The sequence below is a fragment of the Pteropus vampyrus genome, unplaced genomic scaffold (genome assembly GCF_000151845.1).
Source record: "Pteropus vampyrus isolate Shadow unplaced genomic scaffold, Pvam_2.0 Scaffold56, whole genome shotgun sequence".
Taxonomy (NCBI): domain Eukaryota; kingdom Metazoa; phylum Chordata; class Mammalia; order Chiroptera; family Pteropodidae; genus Pteropus; species Pteropus vampyrus.
In genome coordinates, this window is record NW_011888837.1 from 3,070,851 (window position 1) to 3,077,195 (window position 6,345).

Consider the following 6,345-nt stretch of genomic DNA (forward strand, 5'->3'; position numbering starts at 1 on the left):
TGACAGTTTTTATTCATGCCATTTTTAAGCTATTTTGTTGTAGTGGTTTTTAAACATAAAAGTGGGAGTTGCTTTCGAATTATCTTCTGAGTTGAGAAGAGGGCAATTCTATAAAGTTCTATGTCCTCTACTTCCATTTCAATGAGAAATTTATGCCTACACTGGTGTTTTGAATTGGCCTTCCAAGAAGGTTCTCATTTGAATAAACTCTTCTACAACTTAAAAAAATTAAAAATCACTAATATCACTTTACATCTAAATCATTATCTCATAAAATAAATAGAAAATAGAAAGCTCAAGGTGCCAATAACTTAATATAAGTTAGTCAAAGATATATACATTATTAGACTGCCAAAGAGACAAATTTTTAACCTTGGACAGACACTGTGATCAACCAGTATATCACCTTCATTTGGAAAGAGAAAGAATAAAATTATATAGTTCCATTAAAACTATTTAAAAGAAGAGTCATAATTAAGGATTTTAAGATATGTTTATTTTATAGAAACAGAACCCTTTCTTATGTAGCTTATAAATCCCCATTTGATTTTGGCACCTTCATGCTCATTATGTATTTTTCTTTAAAGCAAAAGTAGGAAATAATTATAGCAGGTAATAAAAAAATAAATCAAAACAATTCTTATTGAAAGTTTATCTTCTTAGTTAGAAGATCTCTTTGAAAATTATTGAAAACAATCAACATATTTCCTTTGGGAGAAATAGATGTAGGAGAGAAGTGAGAGGAAAAGCCCAGAGATCCAGCAAGACATTTCAGGGAAAGGTACTGTTTGAACTTGCTCTGGGAGGGCCCAGCTGATTGGTTTGATTATTTTTTCAAAAGTAAAAAAGCTGTTTTTCAAAAAAAACACAAAAGCTCTTCAGGGTAGAACTGCAGTCTCTGGATAAATCTTTCTATTTAAAAGCAAAAATTGCCTGTGGCATTGGGGCACACCCAAGTCCTCTGACAACTAGTTTCAGGACTTGAGAAGATAACAAAAAAATGGGATCTCAGCAAGGGGATTTGAGCTAGTTATGGAACTAACAACTAGCACGTAGGTAGAAGTTATAGAGAGAAGAATGAAGTAGGAGTGGGAGAGGGAGAAGTGGGAGGAAAGATATCAATCAGGAAGAAAGAAAGGGTAAAGAAAAAGATCCGATTAACGTGAACCAAACTTGTCCAAGGAAACTACTTTGGTTCCAATATTTGTTGCAAGTTCATTGACTTTCAAGTCTTGTTTTTTCCAATTTTTCCATTGCTATTTTCTTTGGGGTAGCAATTGAAGAGTAGTTTTTTAAAGGAATGATTTCTCCCAAAAGATGACAAGAAATAATACCTTTATTGTCAGACAGATCTAAATTATAACCTCAAATCTGACCTCTTTCCAGCTAAGTGACCCAGCTGAGTCCAGTAGTCTCCCTCATTTGAAAACAGATGATGGTTACTACCCAAGATGGTTGTGATTAAATCTCATGCACATAGTGGACATTCAATAAGTGTTAGTGAACTCACTGAAACCGTAAGCCAATGGTCTGGCTGAACAGGTTTGAACTGTTGTGACTAGCTATGTCACTATGAACAAGATACGCCACTTTGTTAAATCTCAGTTTCCACAGTTAGAAAATGGGAAAGTTGTAAAATGGTAAAAAATCTACTTCATGAGGTTGTTACGGGATTAATAAGGGAAGAAAAGGTTATAAAATATTTATCCCTGGACCTGACACATGATAAGAGTTCACTAAATGTTAGTTCTTGCTATCCCCTTTCCATAGAAATGGCACTGAAGGAGAGTATTCATTAAAGACTCAAGTCTTACCTGTTGAGTGATGTGATAAATAGTGTCAATAGAGTAGCATTTTACCTCATGATATGTCATCAAATGTCATCTAAATGATGATAATGGACTAAAGAGAAGGCAAATCAGAAATGCTCCATGTTTTGTTATACTTGCCACCTACTGATAGACCAAACTGACAGTAAGAATGGACACTACGTAATCTTATTGTACTGGCATCAAAATAAATATCTTGAATTATAAACTGCCCTTAAGTCTCTAATTTATTAAAAATTAGGCACAAATTATAGGATCATTTTTTTATAAAGTACTTCAGTGATTGTAAAAGAAGTAGGATTTCTCAAGATATGAAAACTAAAAGAAACAGTAGCTGTAATATTAGCAACGCTAAAACTGTTTGTAATCATTTTCTGATTTAAAATGATAGTAATTCCAAATATTTACTAAAGAGCATTTTTCTCTACTTGAATAATTATTGATTAAGAATAGAAGTGTAGCCCAGGCACTTTGGAAGCTGTGGGCTTCGGTGCAGTCATGGCCAAGTCCAAGAATCACACCATGCACAACCAGTCCCAAACATGGCACAGAAATGGCATAAAGAAACTCCGATCACAAAGATATGAATCTCTTAAGGGGGTGGACCCCAACCTTGAGGAACATGTACTTTGCCAAGAAGAACAACAAGAAAGGGCTGATGAAGATGAAGCCAACAATGCCGAGGCCATGTGTACACGTGCTGAGGCTATCAAAGCCCTCGTAAAGCCCAAGGAGGTCAAGCCCAAGGTCCCAAAGGGTGGCAGCTGCAAGCTCAGTTGACTTGCCTACACAGCTCACCCCAAGCTTGGGAAATGTGCTCATGCCTGTATTGCCAAGGGTCTCAGGCTCTGTCAGTCAAAGTTCAAGGCCAAGGCTCAAAACAATGCCCAGGCTGTAGCTACAGCTCCACCTCCAGCTCAGGCTCAGGCTCTCAAAGGTGCCCAGGACCCACAAAGTATCCAGAGTAGAAGTCTGTCTGCCAATGTGAGGACGAAAGGACTAGTGTGACCCCTGAGTTCCTGTCTGCATTGCGCTGGTGTCCTCCTGTGCTATTTGTACAAATAAACTTGAGGCAGGATCTGTCAATAAAGAATAGAGGTGTATGTTGTATACTTTAGAGTGGGTAGGGTGGTATCTTTGTATAGCAAGAATACAGCCAGATGCAGAATCTAAATGTCAAATCAATTATATTGTAATAACTTTGTATGGTGTGATAAATAGGGTCAATAGACAGATGGTAACTAGATTTATTGTGAGGATCACTTCATAATATATATAAATATCAAATCACTATGATATTCACCTGAAACTAATAGGATATTGTATGTCAACTATACATCGATTTAAAAAAAGTAAATAAACAGAAAAAAATTCAGGCAGAGGAGTCTGTTTTTGCATTTTGTTTTGTTTTTTTACTGACGTGCTACTGAGCCCTGGATGTGGTGGTAGGAGCCACAGAGGCAGATACAGACAAGACACCTTCCTGAAGCTGTCTCCACCGTCCTTTTGGTATACTAGGGATGTAATAATGTGCAATGAGTAAAGTTATTTTAAATCTTAATAATGTAGGGAGGAGGCAAGAGAACTAAAATGTTAAATCAAAATATATTCAGAGATTGCAATATGTCGATTAGCCCTATGGCTAGACCACAGGGAAACCTGAGAATAAAGGAAGATTTCCGCTGAGATTGCTAACAAACCATTTCCCCACACCATAAAGGAAAAACACAAAAACAAACTCTTAAAGCTCCATACACAAAATAAAATCATTTATTCCTTACATCTAAAACCATAGGGAACCTATGGATCAAAGGCTGAGAATTGCCAGCAGGTCTTTCATGCTACATAGTCTTACCTTTTCTTGTTACATACTCTTATCCTTTCTCACTGTATGTTTATACCATCAAAGGAAAGTGGGTAAACAAAGTCTTTAAACTAATTCATAGATACTAAGAATGCTATATAAACTGAATTCCCCTAACATTCGCAGTCCCCCTCAGTGTTTCACTCTGCCTGTCTCATTGTCTCTGTCTCTCTCTGTCTATCTCTCTGAGTCCCTCTTAGACTCTTTCACTCTCAGCCTCTGAGAGGAGACCACATTTTGTCTGTGAAATGTTACCCTTTCTCTAATAAACTTTCTCTTTGACTCTAATTCTGGTGCACGTTTGAATTCTTTCTTGTACTCAGCCAAGAACTCTCTCAGAGCAAGGCTTGGGTGCCTCCCACTCGGGAGAATTTGCCCTGTCCTGCATCATTAGGAAGAAAAGTGCTAGATACATACGTGCTATTAGTGAGCTCATCATATTTTAATTTAAAAATAGTAAACTAGTGATGACTAACTATAAATAATGAAATGGAATTTCAAAGGCTCAAAGCTTAGCTTAATGATAAGTAATAATAAACATTTATTTTTCTCTGCTCTGGGTCACACACTTTATCTAACAGGAGAGAAAGGCTTGCATACAACTAATTGTAAACTAACTACAATATTTGTTTGACTATGACAGCTGAGAGCTTGTTAGGAACACAGAATCTCAGACCCTACTCCAGACCTAAAGAATCTGTATCTGCGTTTTAACAAGGTCCCCAGAGAGTTGAGGTCCCATTGTGTTTGAGAAGCACTGTTGTGACAGATATATGAGCAAGGGGACATGGGAGCTCACAGGAAGGAAGACAGTGGATGGAAAGCTGCATCACAGCCCATAAGGCAGCATGCGATGTGATTATACTGTTGTCCACAACAGCTTATTTCTTCATATAGGTAGATATTTCACTTAGTGAGGAGTAGGTAGATATATTACTTGCAAGTACAGAATTCATGCAAGTAGGAATATTAATTACTACAATGTCACACATTGGTAAAAAAATGACAATTTGATATATTTTTGAGTTCATATACACATACATTTTTTGGCATATACTTGTGCATTATGGTCTTTAATAACATGTTTGTGGCTCATTTTCATTCAATGAAATTATTGGTATTGGTGACCATTTGTGTAATTTATGTTTTCACAGAAAAACTTTGCCTACTGTCTCTCCTTGATGTCCAGGATTATTTGGCTCTTCATTGACCCAATACACAAAAAGAGAAGTGATTGTAAATAGTAACATGCATTGAGGAAGAAGAGGAACTAGAATTTTTCCTCCTCTGTTTGGAGGAATTGGTCAATTAAATGATTTAACATTAATCAGGCCTCTAAAGACACATGGATCATTCTACGAGCCAGACCCAGACCCAGACCTGGGTTGTGACTTGTAAAAGAGCTTGTTAGTGTTGATTCCAGCTCATCCCCCACAAATCTAGCCCACTTTTGTGTGATCTATAAGGAGAGATATATACCTTGATTCAAATAGTATATTCTAACACTTAGCAGTGTTCACCTAGTGCAAGATATTGTAAGGATGGGTTGAGGGAAACCAAGCTGTCAACAAAGAGACAACAGTAATCCTTTTGGCAGCTACACCTGAGAAGGGGAGGGGGAGAGATGAAGAGAGAAAAGATCCTATGATCTTTTCAGTTTTATATATGTAATTAAGACTCCCTTAATCTGGGCAAGCTGACAGGTTAGGTTGATTTCTTTACCTTGCCAACTGAAATGTTCTGCAATTCTCCTTAAGTTGTTGACAGCTTGTTAAAACAGGGCAATGTGCCCTCATGTAATCCGCCTCAGGTTGAGTCTGTGCTTATGGCCCTGAGTCCTTGGCCTTGCCAGGGGAAGGTGTGGCTTCGGGAAGAGTGAACCAAGTTCATAGTTTTGAAGTCATAGAATACAAGATATCAAAGGGGCCGTGCTCCTATGCATGGTACCATAAGCAGGGCCTGGCACTTGTAGGTAGGACATATGCCACCTATAAATGGTCTGCAAAAGAAGGATGTTTGAGAGGAAAAGAGCAGGTCAGAAGCTCTGAACACTTTGATTTCTATGTTTGGGCACGTTTACATATGTTTGCACAGTGAATTTACTTTAGGTCAAGAGCCATCCAACTTCAGCAGGCTTTGCTGTGGTCCAGCAAAGACCTCATTTACTTTGCAGAGAACGTATAGTCCTGACTTGATGAGTTTTGTTGATAAAATGGCAGTGGGTTTGTTGTAGTAAGGTTAGGATCAATATAATAACCCTTTGAACATAAATATGACAATAAGGAAGAGAAAAATAAACAAGATGATTTCTTCTTTTCTAAACAAGAAATCTAAACAAGAACCATATTTTAAAATCATTTTCTGCTAAAACCAAGAACATATAGATAAAAGCTTGTTCTAAAGTTTACCCCAAACCCTGAGTCATATAAGTCAATATCATAAGAATCAGAGTAAAAATGCGTATATAATCTAAATATTCTCAAGTTCCAAATGAAGTTACATATTAATACTCATCATGGGCAGCTACATAGTTTGTGGGGCCAAGTGCAAAGTGAAAATGAGGGGCCGTTTGTTTAAAAAGCAGGGGGAAAACTTCATTAAAGGAACTAAAGCATAAAGCTTTTTCATTTCTTCTGCAGTCTCTCTTTTGAC

General features: G+C 37.2%; 1 pseudogene; it reads left to right on the plus strand.

Moving 5' to 3' along the window:
* Window positions 1–2,296: 2,296 nt before the first annotated feature.
* LOC105292415 lies at window positions 2,297–2,837 on the plus strand (annotated as a pseudogene).
* The last annotated feature ends 3,508 nt before the right edge of the window (window positions 2,838–6,345 follow it).